Source organism: Kogia breviceps, chromosome 11 (genome assembly GCF_026419965.1).
Source record: "Kogia breviceps isolate mKogBre1 chromosome 11, mKogBre1 haplotype 1, whole genome shotgun sequence".
Taxonomy (NCBI): Eukaryota; Metazoa; Chordata; class Mammalia; order Artiodactyla; family Physeteridae; genus Kogia; species Kogia breviceps.
Genome location: NC_081320.1, coordinates 2,089,728 through 2,095,774, shown reverse-complemented (window position 1 = coordinate 2,095,774; position 6,047 = coordinate 2,089,728). Strand labels below are relative to the sequence as shown.

Genomic DNA, 6,047 nt, shown 5'->3' with positions numbered 1-6,047 from the left:
GTTAAGTGTCTGTCTTAAACTATCTGTTGTTGTCTGGTTACTTTTGAAAAACTCAGCTATTGCCGTATTCAAAATTATTTTATAATCGTCTTTGTTTATATCTTGTAGGCAAGCAAGATGTTGCAGACAGACATCATAATTTCCAGCTGTAAAAGCCTGGAAAGCACTGGTGGCCAACTCCTTCTCTTGATCAGTAATCTCAGCTCGCTCCTTGGATACTTTTTGTCCCATATTTTTTTACTTCTGACTATTGCCCCGAGTTACTATCAACTTTACTATGTGGCCACACATTCACTCTTCACTCCGGGGATTCACCTACCGAGATTCAGATGTCCCTCTGGTCCGGTCCCTGTTCGGGCGCCACTTGCCGCCAGCCGCGGCGGGTCCTCAAAGTGCAGCAACAATCGACGAGAGGGGGTAGGGAACTGAACGCACCAAGGTATGGGACCAGAAGGGCACAAGCAACTGACGCTCGCAAGGCAAGTTTAATAACAAAGCCTAGCCGTATATATACCCCTAAAGCAGGGACTTTGCTTCGTCACGCCTTATCGGCATCAGCTCGCTGATTGGCTTCTCGGCTTAGTCACGCCTTATCGGCATCAGCTGGTTGGTTGGCTTCTCGGCTTAGTCACGCCTTATCGGCATCAGCTGGTTGGTTGGCTTCTCGGCTTAGTCACACCTTATCAGCATCAGCTGGTTGGTTGGCTGTTCGGCTTCTCCCTCAAAGGCACCAATTTCCCCTCCAGGGTTGCTTTTCCTAGCTTTAGGGAACAACCAGGGACTCCCAGTAACTGAGCAGGTCCCTGGAGCGATCTGGCCAAAGGCCATCTCCTTTTTTACGTTCATACCATAAAGTCCAGGATGCAGACCAAGGAGAGTACAATCGGGCCCTGAGGCTTATGAGGGTCTTAATGGCGCCTTCCTCAGAGAGCTACCGTTTTTACATTGACTTTTTTTTTTTTTTAAATTTTCGGCTGCGTTGGGTCTTTGTTGCTGCGCACAGGTTTTCTCTAGTCGTGGCGAGTGGGGGCTACTCTTCGTTGAGGTGCACGGGCTTCTCATTGCAGCGGCTTCTCTTGTTGTGGACTCTAGGCACATGGGCTTCAGTAGCTGTGGCACATGGGCTCAGTAGTTGCAGCACACGGGCTTAGTTGCTCCGTAGCATGTGGAAACTTCCCGGACCAGGGCTTGAACCTGTGTCCCCTGCATTGACAGGCGGATTCTTAACCACTGCACCACCAGGGAAGCCCCTACATTGACTTTTTAAAAATGCAATTTTGAAAATTTTACACCAATCAATTTTCTATAATAGGGACAATCCATCAGTAAAGTTTATCAACTAGGGGCTCACATGTTAACTCTTCGACCTCAGGTCTCCTTGGTTTATTCTCTTACCGTCCCTTCAGGAGAAGGAAATGTGTCTGGGTCTTCAACTGTGTATGGAGTGCACACATCTTTGACTTCCTAGTGTTTGTCTAGCCCCTGGCTGGAAAAAACAATTGGTAGAATCACGGTTTCCAGCAGGAAATATTACTTCAGTGCAACCACGATTGTGTCTCTCCTCCACCATGGGCACCCATCACAGGCCCTGGGGATAGAAAGATGGACAAAATATGATAGCGTCCCTCAAAAAGCTCATAGCCAGATGGGGGGGTGTCATAGATATTTACCAACCATAATACCTTGGCTGCAAAGAAAGAGCCCTTGTCAGTGCTGGTCTTGGCTGAGTCTCTCAGCATCTCGCATGGCCGTCCCGTCTCTTCTGCAGATTCTGTTCCAGACAGAACTCTGGCGAGATGGTGGGGCAGCTGGGTGGCTCAGGGAAGCTCCGGCGAAGACGTGCATCCAGCATCTCCCGGAGAACTAGGTGCTGAGAATCTCCCACCTGCCCCGGTACCTGTGCCTGGGGCCAGGGGGGGCCTCGGTCCTCGTCTGGAGGGAGCAGAGAGGAGGCAGAAGAGTGCTGGGGAGGGTGGACGCTGTCAGGGTGGGCAGAGCCAGAGGGGGCACTGGGGGCGTCTGCCAGGCCCTGTGAGGTGCTGGGAGGTCAGGGTCAGGCACAGCAACGCTCCAAACCCTGAAAGGAATCTCCCTCCCAAACAGAGGTCTCCGCGGGGAAAACTGCCAGTGGAGCCCCGTTAGAGGAAGCAGGGGTCCTGGTGACAAAGTAGAGGGAAGGTCAGACTGCGGTGGGGTGGGGTGGGGGGCGTTGGATGCAGAAGAGGTGGCCGGCGCTGGGGAAGCACAGCCCCTCCGTCTCGGCAAATCAGCAGAAGCTGGAGAGGCTGGCTCCTTGCTCCTGCCACAAGGAGCAGGAGGCAGTTTTCTTCCACGGAAGACCTCAAACCCTGCCCACACGCTCACCACTCCGAATCTTTGTTTTCGCGCAGAGGTTCCCCCAGAACTCTGATGGTATAGTGACTTCCCAGCCCCTCGCGCCCCCCAAGTTCAGGGTGTCAGTGGCCAAGCACACGTCTCCTCCGCAGATCGACCCCTCACGCCCCATTTCCCCGCAGCACCTCAACCTTCACCTCTTGCCCAAGCCAGGAACTGAGCCACATTCCGGGTCTGACTGTAGTTCGACAAACCAGATCGTGGCGCCCCCGCTGTCACCTCAGAAGCAGCCCCTCCCCTCCCCTCCCTCCAGGTCGCCCCCTGACCTTACAGTGGTCTTTATATCCGGCATCTGGCCCGAGTGGTGCCCTGGGAACCTCTGCCCTGGTCCTGGAAGACACGGATACGGAGCTGGTCCACAGCAGACTGACTCTCCTTCCCTCCCCGCACCCACCTGCCCCCCTCATCCCCTCCTGGCCTCTCCCCGCACCCCGACCCCCAGCACAATGGAAGCCTTGGAACCCCACTTCCTTGCTTTCCCCCTCTGTTGCACATACATCTCCACCCCTGGCCCCCTTCTAAAACATCTTGCCTCTTCGATGGCAAAAACCATGAATTTTCATCTTTGTTTTCTCGGCCTTGCATGTGTGATGCTTGCTCAATATTTCTAAACATTTTTGAAAAAAATCAACGGGCTTGTGTCCATAGTCAGAAAATATCACTTTTATTTACACGTATGCCTCTGTTGGCCTCTGTCACCAATTAGCAACTTCTTTCAAAGTAAAGTTCTTAAATTTCAGATCCAAATCAGGACCCACTACACAGTAAGCCCTATTGCTTTCGTGGATTGTCTGTGTCATTTGGAAATGAGGACAAGACGGAAGTTGTCTATCAGATGCATTATTGGAAGCTTTCTAATTTTCTTATGAAAAGGATCCATCAGTTGAGAAGCTGAAATAGTGGAGGACTTTTTATGGGCAACGTATGAGAGATTGTATAATTGGCTCCGGATTTATGGCCATATTATAATTGATATGACAGTAAACACACCAAAGTGATAGACGTTTGAAGCGGCAGCGGTCGTGAAACCAAAAAAAATGAGATGGATATTTTAAATCTCAAGCTGATTATGTCATAAACTCTGTTTAGAGATGACCTATTACCAGACCTCAGAAGGCAAACAATCAGAGCAATGTGCCTTATACTTTCAAAGGCGCTTGAGACACTGACTCAGGTTGGACCACACGACAAAAATTCATCCGAGTACCCACACTGTTTACCAGTTTAGATGTTTAACTATTGTTAGCTGGATGCGGATACAAATATAGGGGTAGATCTGAATTCAGACTAAATCAGGGAAGTGACAAGTGTCTGCATAAACCACAAACTACGTTATCAATGGTTCTTCTTTCATTCTGCATGTCATGTACAGGGTTTCCAGCCAGCCTGGATTTATGAAAACTCCCAGGCTGGGTGCAAAATAAGGAAGAAACAAAGAGCAGCCCTCACACCACCCCTTGCTGGCACGTCCTGTGGATCATCTCCCGCCAGCATCCAGGGGTCAAAGCCCTGGCCAACGGACACTGCTGGCTGGCCTGGCTGCCGGAAAGTACTTTCCCAGTCTTCACCTCGGGGCCTGGTGAATTTGGCGACCCAGGGTCAACGCTGTTGCTGGAGACGTCTGCTGCCCAAGGAGCAGAGTGGGAATTGGGTAAACACACCTGAGCAGCTGTTCCTGAGACACAACAGCTCTGCTCCCCGGGAGCCAGCAGAGGCCAGGCAGAGGCCTGTGTTTCCCCGGAGCCCGGGGCCGCTCTACGCGCAGCCAAACCAACAGATTCACCACCAGCCCAGGTGCCATTTCTATAATCAGGACCACGGCGTGCAGTCTGCTTTCCCACCTGGTGCACAGAGGATGCTGACAGCGCCGGTGGTCCCTCAGGTGTGGTCCTTCCCAGGTATTCTGGCGGCTTCATACTGTAAGCACCTGGGGTTCTCCACCGAGGGGCTCCTTGGCCAGCTTGCTCAGAATGTCTCAGAACACCGAGGCGTCGACACCAGCAGGAGCAGCCATCGGCCGAGCTGACGAGAACCAAGGGTGAAATGCGGGTTCCTTGGGCCCTCAAGAGGCACGAGGCTGAGGTCTACTCCACGCCGTCTCCCGGGCCAGCAGGAGGGACCCCAGGTGTCCACAGAGGGACCCTCTCGTGACCACACACTCTGTGGGCTCCCTTCAAACGGGCTTCATTTTCAGAACGGTTTAAAGATTTTCACGTACAAATTCACAAATCAGAAAAAATTCTCTGTCAAACCACATATTCATTTTTTTCTTAAAAATATGGTATCTGCAATACTAAGTTTAAATACTCCTAGACAGGTGGTATTTAAAAATAAATGCTCGTAATCTTAATACCTGATTCCCCCAAAGAACTGCAGCTTTTCTAGGCGCCCCCTCCGCTTAGTTTTGAGGGTGATGTGGTCCTTTTAGCTGCCCCATAACCTCAAGGACCTCTCGGCCCCCTTCTCTCTGCTGTTTACCTAGTGGATTCTGACCCGATGAGCGATGTCAATTAGATCCCAGGAGGAAGGCTGGCTGAGAAACTCTGTCCTGATGAGCGATGTCAATTAGATCCCAGGAGGAAGGCTGGCTGAGAAACCCTGTCCTGCTTCGGGGCCAGGAGAGGGAGGGAGGGAAAGAACAGAAGAGAACGGAGAGTTCTCACACCAGGGCTCACCCCCTCCTGCGTGTGTGTTTCCCTGCTCCTGTCAAAACTTCACTCCAGGGAGGAAATGTGTGGGATCGTCATCTCATTTCCATGGTGAGTGGCCTCCAGGAAGCTGCTGTCGTTACCAAGGCTCTTTGGATCTTTGCTCTGGTTTAGACAGAGCTGCTGGGTCATTTTTCTGTCCTGTTTTGCTTCTCGATTGCTGCTTCAGCCCAAACCCTGGGTCCCTGCCTTTGGAGATGCTTTGCTGTAACCGCCTTCAGTAGGAGCTCCTCCCAGCGTCCTGCTCCGTCTGTCACGTCTCTCGGCTGCAGGTTCTGGGCTCCTGTAGAATCTCCTCAATGCCCTTCTGCCCAGCCGGGCTCCCTGTCCACAGCCCACAGCCAGCGCAGAAGTGGGCCCTTCTGTTCCTTCCGATTCGCTAATGAGAGAGGAACTCAAGTGGCATATTTGCTGGCGAGCCAGGATGGCAGGAGTTCTTTTTCAGCTGTTCCTGTCTATCAATCCACCCCGACCCCCGGCATCTTGCCTTTGTGCAGTCATCTTATCCAACTCTCCTTCCCCATATTTTACGTGGAGTGTGTGTGAGAGACAGAGAGAGCGAGGGAGCTTCCCTCACCATTTCGTTTCAGAACCGTGGCTTTTATGTTTCAACATAACCCCCAGCTGCTTGTTTATCTCTTCCATTTCCGCCCCCGGACTTGTGGCCTGCACGGCCCTATCTCTCATCATTGCTTTCTTTCCCTTTTCATCTGTAAGTGTACTTTTCAGGCTGTCGGTGTGGACGGACAGAAAGAGCGAGGGGCCAGCACTGCAGGCGCAGGAAGGGTGGCCCTGGGTGTGTGGCCCCTGGTCCTCGGGTCCCTCTGCACCAAGCAGGTGGAAGGAAACCTCGGCCTTGGCCACGGCGTGTCCCGAGGTGCCCGTGGACACCACGCATGCTGCGTGGTCGTGGGGCTCTGCTGGGCCGGGCAGTGCACACAGTGG

At 52.5% G+C, this 6,047-nt stretch overlaps 1 long non-coding RNA gene across 2 annotated transcripts; it reads right to left on the bottom strand.

Annotated features, from left to right (window-relative positions):
- Positions 1-1,089: 1,089 nt before the first annotated feature.
- Positions 1,090-5,445, bottom strand: LOC136792109 (uncharacterized). Of its 2 annotated transcripts, XR_010835311.1 has the most exons (5): positions 4,748-5,431; positions 4,236-4,416; positions 2,661-2,724; positions 1,683-1,932; positions 1,090-1,588 (listed from the first exon to the last, which is right to left on the bottom strand). It is a non-coding gene; the product is annotated as an uncharacterized lncRNA (long non-coding RNA). The 2 variants fall into 2 exon arrangements; XR_010835310.1 differs by having other exon boundaries at positions 4,236-5,445.
- Positions 5,446-6,047: the final 602 nt, after the last annotated feature.